Source organism: Equus quagga, chromosome 1 (genome assembly GCF_021613505.1).
Source record: "Equus quagga isolate Etosha38 chromosome 1, UCLA_HA_Equagga_1.0, whole genome shotgun sequence".
NCBI classification, from domain to species: domain Eukaryota; kingdom Metazoa; phylum Chordata; class Mammalia; order Perissodactyla; family Equidae; genus Equus; species Equus quagga.
In genome coordinates, this window is record NC_060267.1 from 150,209,721 (window position 1) to 150,226,630 (window position 16,910).

At 39.4% G+C, this 16,910-nt stretch overlaps 1 protein-coding gene across 1 annotated transcript in view; it reads left to right on the forward strand.

The window, feature by feature from the left end:
* GLB1 (galactosidase beta 1) overlaps positions 1-16,910 on the forward strand; it is an 89,355-nt gene that overhangs the window by 42,907 nt on the left and 29,538 nt on the right. The gene's annotated exons all lie outside the window — the stretch shown is intronic.

Below are 16,910 nucleotides of genomic sequence, written 5' to 3' on the forward strand. Positions count from 1 at the left end.
TATAGCAGTAACATTGGATTATAACATTATATAACTTTCAGATGTACACCATAATATGTTTCGAATTCTGTGTAGATTATGTCATGTTTACCACCCAAAGACTAATTATAATCTATCACCACACATGAGCCTAATCACCCCTTTCACCCTTCTCCCTCCCCCTTCCCCTCTGGTAACCACCAGTCCAATCTCTGTTGCTATGTGTTTGTTTTGTCGTTGTTTTTATCTTCTACTTATGCGTGAGATCATATGGTATTTGACTTTCTCCCTCTGACTTATTTCACTCAGCATAATACCCTCCAGGTCCATCCATGTTGTCACAAATGGCCGGATTTCATCATTTCTTATGGCTGAGTAGTATTCCATTGTGTATAAATACCACATCTTCTTTATCCATTCGTCCCTTGATGGGCACCTAGGTTGCTTCCAAGTCTTGGCTATTGTGAAGAATGCTGCCATGAACATAGGGGTGCATGTATCTTTATGCCTTTGTGTTTTCAAGTTCTTTGGATAAATATCCAGCAGTGGGATAGCTGGATCATATGGTAGATCTATTCTTAATTTTCTGAGAAATCTCCGTACTGCTTTCCATAGTGGCTGCGCCAGTTTGCACTCCCACCAGCAGTGTACGAGGGTTCCCTTCTCCCCACATCCTCTCCAACACTTGTTGTTTCCTGTCAACTATTTTATTTTATAATAATCTATTTGTTCACTTTTTCTGTTTTGTCTTCCCTTTATTACTTTCTTTTAAATTGTTTGAGTTTTTTTTTCCTTATTTCATCCTCCACCCTCCTGCTAGTTTGGAAGTTATTCACTATGTTTTCACTCTTTTAGTGATTACCTATTAAAATATATGCCTTCCAGAAAGCACAACGCGTAAGTGTACAGCTCAGTGAATTTATGTGAAGTGAACACAGCCCTGTAACCCACACACAGCACCCCAGAAGCCCCCCTCATGCTCTTTTCTAGTCATGAACCTCCGATCCCCAGAGTTAGCCACTGTCCTGACCTCTGTCACTCTAGGTTAGTTTTGCTTGTTTCTTTATTTTATGTAGATGGATTCATACAGTGTGCACTCCTTTATGTCTGGCTCTCAAAAAACTTTAACATTCAGTTTTAACTTATAATAATTTAAAATTAATCGATATCTTTACCTTCTCCACACAGCCAGAACTTTATCTCATGTTAGCTCCAATTACATCCCTCTTGACTTGTATGCCATTAATGTCATGTATGTTAGGTCTCTTGGGTTTAGATTTCATGTATTCTAGTTCTCTCTTTAAAAAATAAACCCTATAAGGCATTTTTATAATTGTTTCAGACAGTGTTTGACTTTGCCCACATTGTTCATTTATTCACAAATAATTCCACAAATATTTGTAAGTTCCCTCTATAGGCCAGGTGCGGTTTTAGCTGCTTGGTATACATAGGCCTCCTTGAGAAAGTAAAACTGGAATAAAGACTTTAAGGTGGAGAGAGAGCCGTGTGGGATATCCAGGGCAGGAGCATTCCCCGCAGAATGCAGCCAGTGAAAAGGTGGGAAAGCACATGGCATTTTTAAGGACTAGCGAGGAGGCCAGAGTGGCTGGAGCTCAGGAAGGGAAGGGGAGAGTAGTAGGAGATGAGTTCGGAGAGAAAATGGGGAACTGACCCCATAGGGCCTTATAGGCCATTGTAAGACTTTGGCTTCCTCTGAAGGAAATGGAGATTCATTGTAGAGTTGAGCAGAGCAGCTAAAGGGTTACTCAGGGAGGCAGTTGTACTTGTAGACTCTGGGAGGAGGGGCGGGGGTAGTACAGGAAAACTGATTCAAAGGCTTTTGCAGCTATTTAGCTGAGAGGGAACTGTGGCTTGTGAAGATACTGGGCACTGGTTGTATTCAGACTACCTAAGCAAGTAGAGCTCATAGAACTTCCTGATGTGGAGTATGAAAGAAAGTATTTGACCCGAGCAACTTGAAGGGTGGAGTTCTGGGGGGAAGATCAGGAATTCAATTTGGATATGCTGAGTTTGACTTGTCTAATATACGTCCTAGTGGAGATGCAACGTAGACAGATATATGAATACAGAGTAACGACGAGCGTACTATCTGAGAAACGCGCTGTTAGATGATTTCATCATGCAAACGTCATAGAGTGTATTTACACAAACCTAGATGGTGTAGCCTGCTACCTACCCAAGCTATGTGGTACTAATCTAATGGGACTACTGTTGTATACGCTGTTAGTCATTGACTGGAACATTGTTATGCAATGCATGACTGTAACTTTGTCCTAGTTACGTACTTTCTTTATTCTTTATTCCTTCTTGCATCTTCTCAATCTTTCCGTCTGAGATCGCTTTCCTTCTGCTTGAAGTATATTCTGTAGAATTTCGTTTAGTGAGCAAACTATTTTAATTCTTATTTGTCTGAAAGTGTCTTTTTTTTCACCCTCATTTCCAAAGTGTAGCTTTTCTAGACCAACAGTTATTTTCCTTCAGCATACTGTCTTATGGCTTCCATTGTTGCCGTTGAGAAGTCAGATGATTCTCACTCTGTTGCTTCTTTGAAGGTACCCTGTCTTTCCTCTCTGGCTGCTTCTAAGATTTTCCCTTTCTATTTGATGTTCTGCAGTTTCTCTGTGACGTCTCTAAGTGTGAATTTCTTTTTATTTATCCTGCTTGGTTATTTTTGGAAAATCTTAAAATTTGTGTCTTGGTGTCTTTTTCACTAGTCTTGAAAAGTTTAAGTTATTTTCTCTTCAAATATTTACTTCTACCCTGCTGTCTCTCTTTTCTGGAACTCCAATTACATGTTTGTTACAGCTTCTGATTCTAGCCTTCTTATCTCTTAATCTCTTTTTCTCTGTGTCATTTTGAATACCTTCAGATCTATTGTTCTTCAATTCTGTTTTCTCTTTAGCAGCTATAAATTCTGAGGTTAAACCTGTCCACTGAATTATTAAATTATATTTTTTATTCCAGAAGTCCCCAATGGCACTTCTAATGCTACGTGGTCATTTTAAAAATCTCTTGGCTCTCTCCTTATATATATACTCTCTTCTTTTATTTCTTTAAACACATTAAAGATATTTCTATTCTATGTCTATATGTGATAATTCCAGCACCAAAGACTTTGTCTGATTCTACTCTTTGTTATTTCTGTGAGCTCTTGCTCACAATGCCTTGTTTCTTTGTGTGTGTTGTGATTTTTGACTGTGAGCTCAATTCTTGGATCTTTTGCCTTAGGGATTCTTTGAGGTTTAGGGTCAAAGGTGGGTTCTTCCAGAGAGAGTTAACATTTGTTTCTGGAAAGTACTAGAGGAAAAGTACTACTACAATTTAAATTAAATTTTTTTTTTTTTTCCGGCTGAGAAAGATTCACCTTGAGCTAACATCTCCTGCCGATCTTCCTCTATTTTGTGTGTGGGTCCCTGCCATAGCATGGCTGCCAACAAGTGGGGCAGGTCCATGCCTGGGAACCAAACCTGGGCTGCTGAAGTGGTGCACACTAAACTTAACCACTAGGCAACAGGGCCAGCCCCTAAATTAAATTGTTAGATTGAGGGGTTTTTGTACTATAAAGTAGTATGAATTCTGGTGGCGCATATATGTGGGGGCTAGTCATGGATATGAATTTTCAAGGGAGATTTGTTTTCTTCTCTCTTGCTGTATAACAAATTACCTGCAAACTTAGTAGCTTAAAACAACAAATGTTTATTATCTCAAACAGTTTCTGAGGGTAAAAAAATCTAGAGGTGTCTTAGCTGGATATTCTAGCTCATGAAGTTTCCCAAGGTTGCAGTCAAGTGGTCGGCCAAGCTGCGGACTCTGAAGACTTGACTGGGGCTGAAGGATTCATTTCTAAAAGCCCTCACAAGGCTGTTGGCAGGTTGCTTCCGTTCCTTGACATGTAGGCCCCTCCGTAAGACTGCTTACAACATGGATACCCGCAAAGTAAAGGATCCATGAGCGCACCTCCAAGATGGAAGCTGCTATCCTTTTATTACCTAAGCTCGGAAATGACACCCCATCACTTTTGCTATATTCTTTTCATTGAAAGCAAGTTACTAAGTCCAGGCCATTCTCAGGGGAATTAAGTTCCACTTATCAAGGGGAAGAGTTTCAGAGAATTTGCAAGCATATTGTTAAAACCACCACATCCCCCTACACTCCGGGCCAAATTTGTGACAGGCAATGTTAATTGAGGTAGGGTTTGGTTATGCCACTAACCAAATAAACAAGTAGGTTCATTTCTTTCCTTTTTTGGTTTTTGATTTTTATAGATTACTTTTGATTTAATTTTGTTTAATTATATAAAATTACAAGGTATCAGTATCTTTAGATTTTTTCTCTATGGCCTTTAAGATTTCCAAGAGAGAGAGGTCTTCCAGTTTCCTGCCTGGAGTAAGAGGCTGGCTGCCAGCATTCTGGGCCCTGGGGCAGAGTGGGTACTGGTGGTAGTTACTGTTTACTATCTACATGATCACATTCTTCCTTTTTGATATGGTATACTTGTCCTCAACTCTGCAGGTTAACGTTGAACCCAAAACTATCTGTTTTCCCCTTTCCAGAGAATAAATCTCTAATCTTCTGCCCAGGTAGGAAGGGGCATTACATAGAGTAGTGTTTCTCAAACACCAGAGCATCAGAATCACCTAGGAATTTGATGGAAATGCAAATTCTACTAAATCAGAAATTCTGTGGGTAGGGCCAGCAATCTGAGGTTTTACAGACCCCTGCGTGATTCTGATGTGCACTAGAGTTGGAGGACCCTTGGCTTGGAGTAGGAGAAGAAATCTGAGGATCAGACTGCTTCACAAATAGCTTTCACCCAGTCCTCCTTATTTTAGCATCTGCACTTCCTAGTTCTACAAGTATCTGGTGCTGCCAATTTTGAGCCTTTTGGTAATTCTGCAGCCAAACTGAATTGGTTCTTAGTTTTCTCCCATTCTAGGTTAGGATTTGGCTTTCTTACTACTGATTTGCTATTCATTTGACCAGTTTCCAAAGTTTTGTTGCTGTTTTCTCCTCCCTGTTCTTCTGTTGTGTGTACTTATATCTTTAAAAAATATCTGTATACTGGGATTTTCTTGGCATTTTGGGAAAGAATGAAATTCGATGTGTATGTTTAGTGTGTGCCATCTTAACCTAGATGACCTCATTCTCTTTAATGGCTACCTGCTATTATAATATGTAGATTTACTGCTGTTTACTTAATCAGTTTTTTTTTTTTTTAAGATTTTATTTTTTTTCTCTTTTTCCCCCCAAACCCCCCCCCCCCCCGGTACATAGTTGTATTATATTCTTCATTGTGGGGTCCTTCTAGTTGTGGTATGTGGGACACTCCGTCAGCGTGGTTTGATGAGCAGTGCCATGTCCGCGCCCAGGATTTGAACCAACGAAACACTGGGCCGCCTGCAGCGGAGCGCGCGAACTTAACCACTCGGCCAAGGGGCCAGCCCCCTACTTAATCAGTTTCTAATTGATGGGCATTTAGGTTATTTTCAACATTTAAATGACATCTCATGTACCAGTTCAAGGATAGCTACAGGAAATTTTCTTGAAATGGAATTGGTGGGACAAGGTTGTTTAAACCTAATGTTTTGATGGATATTACCAAACAGCCCTTCCACGAAACTACATCAGTTGAGTCTCGTTTCCCCACACTTTTACCAATACTGTGAATTATCAGACCTTTTGACCTTACCATTTGATATGTAAGAAGGATGGTTTTTAGAGAAAGTACTGCATTTCTTTAGTATTAAGTACTAGAGTTGTACAACCTTTCATGAACGAATTGTCCATTTATGTTTTGTTTTCCATGAACTACTTGTTCAGGTTTTTCACAGTTTTTCTGTTGGGCTATTTGTCTTTTTTATAATTTGAAAATGTTCTATTATTGTGGTATTTTTTTAGCTTTGGGGGTTCTTTATTCTTTTTTCTGTAAAAAAATAATCTTGAATTTTTATGTAGTCAAATGTATTACTTCTCTCCTTTATGGCTGCTTCTCCACTCTAGTAGTATAAATAAATTCCCTTATGTGCTTAAAATTTTTATGATTTCATGTTTTACATTTAAATGTTGAAGTACATGAAATTTTTGCTGGTGGTGGGGTTAAGAGTGAGGTAGGGATTCATGTCTTACATGACTAGCCAGTTATGCCAGCACCTTTCATTGACTGAGCCATTATTTTATCACTGATTTGATGCGCCCATTTTATCACCTACTTAATTTCCATAAGTATTTGGGTCTATTTTTTAACTCTTTCTTTTATGTTATTTTTTTTCTCCTTTACCAATACCAAACTGTTTTGTTACCTTTATTATGTTTTATTATCTAGTAGGACCAGTCTTCCATCTTTAGTCTTTCAGAATTTCCCTGGCTTTTACTGCAAGTTTGCTTTTCCACGTAAACTTTGGTATTATTTTGTCAACTTCAAAACAAAACAAAAACCCAAGACACCTGATGATGTTTTGATTAGTTTTGTAATAAATTTATACATCAAATAAGGAGTGATATTTACGATATTGACTTTTAGCCAAGAAAATGCTTTCCCATCTATTCAAGTCTTCTCTGATGTCCCTTTGTTTTAAAGTTTTTTAAAAATGCCCCCTGTCCATTTCTTTTTTCTTTCTTTTTTTTCTTTTGAGGAAGACTAGCCCTGAGCTATCATCTGCCGCCAATCCTCCTCTTTTTTTTTGCTGAGGAAGCCTGGCCCTGAGCTAACATCCATGCCCATCTTCCTCTACTTTATATGTGGGACGCCTGCCACAGCATGGCTTGCCAAGCGGTGCCATGTCTGCACTCAGGATCCGAACCGGCAAACCCCAGGCCACTAAAGCGAAACACGTGCACTTAACTGCTGCGCCACTGGGCCGGCCCCTGTCCATTTCTTAATATGTTTATTCCCAAATAGTCTATGTTTTTAAATATCTTTATAAAAAGAATCTTTTATTTCTTTATATTTTTAGGAGATTTATTTGTCTTCAAAATATGAAATATTTAAAAGTTTTAAATATGTCAAATAATATTGCAGACACCCAGTACCTAGATTTCACACAAGTTATTATAAAAATCTTTTTTTCTGGGGCCACCCGGTGGCACAGCGGTTAAGTTTGCACGCTCTGCTTCTCGGCGGCCAGGGGTTCACTGGTTCGGATCCCAGGTGCGGACATGGCACCCACTTGGCAAAAGCCATGCTGTGGTAGGCGTCCCATATATAAAGTAGAGGAAGATGGGCATGGATGTTAGCTCAGGGCCAGTCTTCCTCAGCAAAAAGAGGAGGATAGGCAGCAGTTAGGTCAAGGCTAATCTTCCTAAAAAAAAAAAAAAATCTTTTTTTCTGATTTTTTAAGAAAATAATACGTTACAGATAAAACTAGAGCTTCATTCCCTGTTTCTTTCCCTCCTTCCTCGGATTTAATTAATCTCCTGGTATGGAATTTGTCATTCACACACATTTTTCTGCTTTTACTACAAATGCATGCATCCACATACAATATATTTAATTATTTTTGTCTCTTAGAAATTGTACATGAATTTACATTGTAATTATCCTTTTCAAGTTACTGACTGATTTGTTTGATTTGATTATATTGCCTGTGGACTTATTTCCTTTATAGTCTGTTGCTTCATTGCACAAACCACTTAAACAGATTTATTTAGATATAATTCACATGCCATACAATTCACCCATTTAAAGTACACAATTCAGTGGGTTTTGGTATATTACATTATTAAGTTTTTTAAATTGTGATAAAATATATATAACAAAATTTGCCATTTTAACCATTTTTAAGCGTGCAATTCACTGGCATTAATTACATTCATAATGTTCTGTAACCATCACCACTATCTATTTCCAAAATCTTTTCAGAACCTCAGACAGAAACTCTGTAACTATTAAGCAATAACTCCCCAATGCTTCCTCCTCTCCGGCGCTGGTAACCTCTAGGTTATTTTCTGTCTCTGTGAATTTACCTATTCTAGCTCTTTCACATACGTGGAACTGTGCAGTAGTGTCCTTTCGTGTCTGACTTATTTCATTTGGCATAATGTGTTCAAGGTTCATCCATGTTATAACATGTATCAGAATTTCATTTCTTTTTATAGAGGAATAATATTCCATTGTGTGTATATACCACATTTTGTTTATCTCTTCCTCTCTTGATGGACACTTAAGTTGTTTCCATCTTTGGCTGTTTTGAATAATGCTGCATTGAAACTGGGGCACAGGTATCTGTTCAAGTCCCTCGTATATACCTAGTAGTGGTGTTGCTGGCAGGTTTATTTTTAGGACAGTTTTTTTTCTGAAATAGTGAGCTTTCCTATGCCTTATATATATAAAAAACTCCAAATCAGATTTTAAAACAGATATTTACTTGTACTTTTTTGCAAATAACATCACCTTATATTTGGCCTCATCCTAACCTCACATTTTTATTCTCCTATATTTTTAGTTGCTTCTTTCTGCCCCCTCCCTCACCCCTGCAAACCTTCACAGTTCTCTTGACCTTCCCTGGCTCTTGTGATTGATGACTTTCAGAGTCTTTCACCATCACCCCCCATTCCCTTCTATGCTGTTGTTCAAGGGGCCCTGCTCTCCACACCACCTAGCCCAGGCCATTCTGACTGTCACACTCCGGCGCTGGAACCAGGCAGGGGAACTGTAGACTGCAGTGTGGACTGGCTGAACAGGGATTTGTACTTCCAATCTCAGTTGGACCTTGAACTATCTCCATTTCTCTTCTTGCACGTTGCTCTCTCCTCACTGTCTAGTGTAAACCATCACCGCTCTACTTTCTCCCTAACGTACAGGTGATGTTGCCTCCTACTTCACTGAGAACATTAATGCTATGAATATGCCATGTTATGGAGCTTACAGAAAGTGATAGAGATAGATATGCATTTCAGAAAAGGTATTGGGTGAGACAACAAAAATGAATGTGTATTTAAATGAGTTAAAAAATTACAAATTACAAAAATTTAAAAGACTTAAATAGTAGCGAACATCACAAAACTTAAAAATATATTTTGCATTTATCAACCGTTTGAAATACCTCTGCTATCCTTTCCTTACATTCTTTTGACTGCTTGCTGTATTATTGTCTCTTCAGGTGACAAAAACGTTGGTAGTCTTTTTCTCTGGAGAGAATGGAAATCTTTCTCTTTAGCGTGGCTGACTGAAATTTGTTTTTTAGTATGAGTAGTTTAGAAAAATATAAAAGCTTCACATTTTGTTCCTGATAATGTTGTATAAATATTTAGGATTGTTATCAAAATTGGGGAACTCTCTCACAAGTTCTTTCATATATGAGCTATAATATTTGGAAGAAATTTCTACAGACAGGTTCTGGCCCCATGCATTTCAAACCTTGTTTCTCCTCCACCACCCACATACTTCTGGGGCTGGATGCCTTAGGGTGTGATCCTATTGCAAGTGAGTCAGCATATCGGATGTTAGGAATAATCTGTTAGCAATAATTTACATACTCGTGAAGTGACAGTGAGGCATGTAAACAGATTCTACACTCAAATTAAGTAAATCTCCACCTCAACCCTCCTTTGGTTGAATCCCACAGATGCCTGTATCCCTCTGAAGCCTCCTGACATAAGAGGATGTGTGACTCAGAGAGGCTGGAGCAGAGAGAGACCAGAGTCTTAGCCTGTTGTGGTGAAATTATATTACCTTGGCACATTTTACAGTAACCTATGACCTTGTGAACACGCCGCTAGGACCATCCTTTGGGACATGACTTTGGAGGCTGCTGCAGTAACCTAGGAATGAGATGATGGCAGGGGCAGCAGAAAGTGGGGAGGAAACAATAGATCTGAAGATTATTTAGGAGATAAAATTGGGAGGATTTGGTGATTGACTGAATGCAGGAGTGACAAAGAACGAAGAGTCGTTGGTTTGTCCAGGTTATAACCTTGGTTGGATAACTGGATAGCTATGGGGGTCAGCAACTAAGACAGAGGATTGCAGAGAACGCACAGCCTGGAAACGAGGAGGGGGAAACAGGTTCAGTTCTGGGCTTTTTCAGCTCAAGATGCCTCTGGGAACATCCAGGTGGAGGTGTCTGTCCAGCAAGCACCTCACTTAAGAGTGAGAAGCTCCAGGAAGAAGTCATTAGGACAGACACACACATTCTGGGGTCGTCAGTGGAAGTGGAGGCTGAAGTCCAGGGGAGGTTGAGACTGCAAGAAGGGCAGGGGGCCAAGCAAAAGACAAACCCAGGGGATCCCAAGCGTTTAACCAGTAGGCACAGTAAGGACAGAGAATGAGAATGAAGGAGACAGAGTCTTCAGAAATTAATGTAATTCAGTAGCTTATGATAGCTTCCTGTTTAACACGTGGTCGTCTTTCCCCCCTTCATTTTTTTGATATTTTAGGTTTTGAAGAGAGAAATAAACTACTTTAAAAGTGGACTCTTTCTTATGAGACTTTGTAGACATTCAGTTAGCTAGTTGCTTAAATGATATTCAAAATATTTGCTTGCATTGAGGAAAAGAGATGGGATTGTAAATACCCCCATATATAGTTCTTCCTGCATCTTTCCTTCACAAAAGACTTAAAAAGTGGAATGGGTCTCTTCTCTAATCCATTTCAAGAGTAAATTGGGTAGTGCTAGACAATATCTTTCACTGACGTGGACTCCCAGGGATAATTTCCCATCAGAGTGCACAAGCCTGTGCTCAATGGTGAAGGCTCCAGGCAGACCTTTGATATGACTTTTCAAGGCATGACAAGGCTCATGATATTTGCATTTGCTAAAGTATTCTCTTTGGTGTGGGTAAAACTCAACCAGACATGGTTAACACTTTCACCTCGAGGATGAACCGTAATACTGTCAGTGCCATCTTCCTCCCTACTGATTCCTGAGAGGGGCAGTGGTAAAGTTTATTTTTGTATGCTTTTGAATGGATTTCAGACCCATTTTTTAAGAGCTTTGTTCCAGTTCTTCATAGGGATTCTATCAAAGGTAAGAGGCCATCTGGCATTTTAGAGATGGGTCATTCTGCAGAAATTCAAGTTGTAGTCGAGGACATTGGTAATTGGAGTGGATCTTGGGATCACCTGAGGTGGTCGTTGAGGCTGGGCAGGATCCTGGGAATGTGAGAATGGCCACAGTGTTTTTCAGTACTTCAAAAGCTTAATGAAATTTGAAACTTGACCCAGGACCAGTCTACACTGGCTGATTGATTGTCCTTCTCGGTTGATGGCTGGAATGACATTAGCTCAGAGAGTGGACATAAGCTCTCTCTTGCTGATCCATAGTGCTGGTGGAAACACAGTGTTTTTATGTCTGCTAATTAAAGATGACAAAGTGAATATTAGTTAACAGATGTTAGATAGTCTTTTAAAGCACCGCCTGCACTCCTGTGGCGCTAGTCTTTCCATTTCCTGCAGACTTGGCCTTTCTAATCTATCTTCCAGAGATATCTTCCAGTGTTTCTCTAAAATGCTGATCTGATCAGGGTGCCTTCCATGACCTGGCCCCCTGTTTTTCTCAAGTGCCATCATTCAGCTCTCCTCTTCTTGTATGTGACTCTCAGGCCTTAAAATGAGGCACATAAAATTCCATGAATGAGACAGTGGTATTTATACCTCCTCTGCACGAACTCTTCCCTCTGCCTCTATCCATCAGGAACGTAAGGACATACCTCACTTACCTTCTCTAGGGAGTCATCTGTGATCCATCTCTCTGCAGTTAGTCACTCTTCATTTTCTGCCACCACCTTATAGTGTGGAAATCTTGAATACACTACTTCTCATAATGTGTTGATATAACTTGTTTTCACACATTTCTCACTCTCTGGCCTAGGAGCTGTTTATGTCCCTGGTACCAAGCATAGGACCTGACACAATACTTTCTTCTAAGAGTTTGTTAGAAGAATGAACAAACACATTGGAGATCTTGGGGAAAGAAAAGTTGGTCACCATTCAATCTATTGGATTCCATGGGGAAAAGAGCAGCTTCTTACATTGAATTTATCCAGCTAAATAAGTAGGATAAGAAGCAATATTTATGATTGGTCTGAAAACTGATTGAAGTACAATTTATTATGAAGAAATGAAAGTTTAGAAGTATAGTGTTTGGGGGGCTGGGCCCATGGCCAAGTGGTTAAGTTCACGCGCTCCACTGCAGGCGGCCCAGTGTTTCATTGGTTCGAATCCTGGGCGCGGACATGGCACTGCTCATCAAACCACGCTGAGGCAGCGTCCCACATGCCACAACTAGAAGGAGCTACAAGGAAGAATATACAACTATGTACCAGGGGGCTTTGGGGAGAAAAAGGAAAAAAATAAAATCTTAAAAAAAAAAGAAAAAAAAGGAAGTATGGTGTTTGGTATATTCATCTATTTCTTTTCTGAAACATTAATTAGTTGGCTAGGGGAATAGGATTTTGCTATATGATAATCAATGAAAAAAATCACTAAAATTATTAAAATGAAAAGAGAATATTGTGGCAAATGGGATAGACAGATGCAAGCTTAATATCGATATTATAATGAGCTCATGCCACTGATTAAAATATCAAGATCCAAATAGATAATTGGCAAAAGACATACTGTGTAGACATTTGGTGAAAACTTGAGTAGACACTATATTAATAACCATATAAAATCCTCATGTCATTTGACCTAGTAACCACTCACTTGAGGCTTTATTAAAAAAAATTTTTTTAGAGCCAGCCCCAGTAGCCTAATGGTTAAGTTCAGTGCAGTCTTCTGTGGTCTGGGTTTGATTCCTGGGCACTGACCTACACCACTCATCTGTCAGTGGCCATGCTGTGGCAGCAGCTCACATACAAAAAGAGGAAGATTGGCAGCAAATGTTGGCTCAGGGCGAATCTTCCTCAGGAAAAAAAAATTTTTTTAAACAAGAGTAATGCTATAAACCTGAAGTTGTTCATTGCAACATTATATAATATCAAAAATTGAAAATAACTCCTAATATTGAAGGGATGGTTATGTAAATTCTGTCATATCTATTTGAATATAATATGCAATAAGTAAATTATTGTCAATATTTGGTCATGCCAAAAGTGCTTTTGATAAGTGGCAGCAACAAATTACAAAATTATCTCTTATGTTCCTATTATATGTGTGCTTAAGGGGAGGGTCTAGGAGGAATTATGGTTAAAGACACTTTCTATTCTATTGTTTCAACAATAAAAGAGGCAAGATGGACCAGTAGGAACAGCACTAGACTTGGAGTCAGAATCTCAGCTCCCTCCCTTGTTCTCTTCATGATCTCGAGCAAGTTCCTCAGTCTCATCTCTAAAAAGGAAATGTAATAACCAGCAGTGCAGGCCCTTGTGAGTAGTAAATGAGATGACAAAACTAGCACTCCCTCAAAGTTAGCTGAATGTAGTTTGAATAAAGATGGCTGTGCAATGACTTTTTCTTCCAATATGGTAGAAGAGATTGCAGTCCTAGTTACATTGGAATCTGCTTTGACTTTAGGAGTTAGATGTGACGTGGTTACTACTTGTACAGGGAAATAGGGGCCTCAGAAAACGAATCATACTGCTTTCAAGGCTCTTCTGTGGATTTGTTTTTTCTGCTTTTCTTGGCCAGAATGTGGGGTGGAAGAGGATGGGGTGGGTAAACTGCCAAAGGAGAAGGATGTGGTCTAGACTTCAGGGAAAGCTGGGAAGAGAGGTATTACATCTTGCTCTAAGATCAACAGTAACTCTTTGGCCTCACATTCATTTTAATATGAATCACGAAGATCATTTTAACATGATCTTCTTAAAATTTCACAGAATTTTAGAAATACAAAGAACTTCCAGTTCAAGATGGCTCAACGACCACATATTTGTCTCTTTTTCCTTCCAAAATGTTACCAAACAATAAAAAAGGAATTTTTTTAAAAAAAATGAAGCCAACAAGAGGGGAGCTGTCCATGCATGAGAGATTGCAAAAGATTTCTAAGAAACAAAAATAGATGGAGGAGTGGTGACTGAAGAAGCAAGATAGGAAATCTAGGGCCCCAGTGCGTGCAGAGGGGGCTTATAGAAACGGGGGGCAGGGAGTAGATTGGCCCTAAAGAACCCTGGAGAGGCAGGGTTGTGGAAGTGAAGGTGTGACAATGGATGGCAATGAAACAGAGCTGAAAAGGAGAAGGCAAATTTAACTCTATGTATTTCCTGTGAGGTCCTCCGCTCTTTCACCCCACATTCAAATAGACTATCCATCAGGGAAGCATCTTTCTACCAGTCAGAAAATCAGAATTTTTTTTTTTTCTTAAAAAAAAAAAAAGTGCATAGCCCCAGAGCAAAGACCGTACATATTACATCCTCCTTGCCGAATCACATTAAAACAAAGCTCCCCACTGGACAAGCCTTGTTCCTGTACACAGAGCAGAACTGGCACAGAGAAGATGATTATGCAAATGCTGGTGTATTCATTTGCATTACCATTAAATATGAATGGACAACCAAGGATGACTGGATGATTGAGGACATCCGTAAAACCTGCAACAGGAAAGAGAAAGACCAAGATGAAATAAACAGAAAAATAACCCTAACGCTATAGAAAATTCAGAGGACAGGAGAGATATAAGCAAAACAGAGCAAATCCTCTCAAATGTACATCCTTCCCAGAGATTTGAGAAGATATTGTATTCATAAAATAAGAATGAAATACTTTGAAAAAGGAGCCGTTCAAGAACAAGAAAGAGTTCTTGGAAATTAAAAATAATCTCCTAGGGGGCCTGCCCCGTGGCTGAGTGGTTAAGTTCACGTGCTCTGCTTTGGCAGCCCAGGGTTCGTCGGTTCGGATCCTGGGCACGGACGTGGCACCGCTCATCAGGCCATGCTGAGGCGGTGTCCCACATAACACAGCCAGAGGCACTCACAACTAGAATATACAGCTATGTACTGGAGGGCTTTGGGGAGAAGAAGGAGAAAAAAAAGAAGTTTGGCAACAGATGTTAGTTCAGGTGCCAATCTTTAAAAAAAAAAAAAAAAAATCTGCTAGAAATTAGAACCAGAAGACTGAGATGGAAATAGAGAGAAAAGATGAGAGAGAGAGGAACAATCTAGGATATCTAACTTACTTATAAGAAGAAAAAAATATGGAGATAAAGAAAATATCAAAGAAACAATACAGAATTTTTTCCAAAACAGAAAAGGATTTCTGAGTGGCCTGGCATAATGAATAGAAAAAAAATACACATCTAAACACATCCTTGGAAAATTTTAGAACATAGAAAATAAAGTGCCTATAAGTTTCTAGAGACAAAAAGCTGGTCACTTTTAAAAGAACAAGATTGAGCCCGGCCTAAGCCTCACTGGATGACAGAGGACAGAGAACAGTACCTGTGGCATTCTGAGGGAAGATGATTTTCAACATAGAATTCTCTACCCATCCAAGTTATCAACTAAATGTGACATTTTCAGACAGTCAAAGATTCAGGAATTTACCTTCCGCCAACCAGTTCTTAGGAAGTTATTTGAGATTGCTCCAGTGAAATGAGGTAGTCATGAGATCCCAGAAACAAGAGCTAAAAGCCAGGACAAGAATAAGTCCCAGAATATTAAGCCTAGAGGAGAGTCGTCAGTCCCTTGGAGCAAGAGGACTCAGGGTTCCAGGAGGGAGTTTTCTAGGGGTCAAAGGGGTGTTTGGAGAGACTTGATACCATCTTTAGAAATTTGGAACAACCTAAAGAAGCGTTCACCTAGAAGGAGGCAGGAATAAAAAAAGGCGATTAGAAACCCCAGGGGGAGGGGCCAGCCCAGTGGCGCAGCGGTTAAGTGCGCATGTTCCGCTTCGGCGCCTGGGGTTCGCTGGTTCAGATCCCTGGTGCGGACATGGCACCGAAAGGCAAGCCATGCTGTTGTAGGCGTCCCACATGTAAAGTAGAGGAAGATGGGCACGGATGTTAGCTCAGGGCCAGTCTTCCTCAGCAAAAAGAGGAGGATTGGCAGCAGATGTTAGCTCAGGGCTAGTCTTCCTCAAAAAAGAAATCCCAGGGGGAGGGAAAAGAACAGAAAAAGCTGAACAAGACGGAACATGCCATCATAGTATACACCACTTAGCAGAGCAGAGAGCAATACTTACATAGTTATGATAATGTGAGCACTATTGCTTGATTTTGAATTTACAGTCAATATACAGATGAAGGGAGTACTTATGACTACAGGACAGATTGCTTTAACCTTGACAGTGTGACAGTATAACTGAGGGTTTGAAGGTGGGAGTAGGGAAGAGAACTCAGAGAAGGAGGCAAATAGCATTATCTTAAAAAGTGTGGGCATGGGGGGGGGCGCACAAAGGGTGAAGTGGTGCACCTAAAATATGACTGGCCAATAATAATGTACAACTGAAATTTCACAAGGTTTTAAACTATCATAACCTCAATAAAAAAAATTTGAAAAAAAAAGCTGTGTGGACACAGAGGATAATGTCTTAATTGATGGAACTAAGAAATAAAGGTATAGGATATTATTTAAAGCTACAAAGTTAACCAGTAGAGAAACTGACAATGGTGATATAACCATGTTGGCAAGAACGGGCGATATCCAGAATAGTACAACTGAGCTAAATTCTCATGTATTAAAGAAATCAATGATACTGTTTTAAATGGATCAAATAAGAAATGGCTGATAAGTATATTATTTAGAGGTCAAAAGAAGTAAAAGTAGGAACAGTTAAATGATTTTAAAATGGTTTCCTCTGAAGAACAGAACTAAGAGAATAGTGAGTCAGGAGACTATTGCTTTTCACTAAGGCAAACTTTTATCCTCCTCTTCTTTTTGTATTACTTTTAAAAAGGGAAATCAAAAAAAGAAATACGGAAAGAAATGTAAGGATCCTGAGAGACTATAATGCAACATACTTGGAGATGCTAGATGGACACAGACTTTTCTAAGGCCTGGAACTTACATCCATATCTTCTAGTGCTGATATAAATATA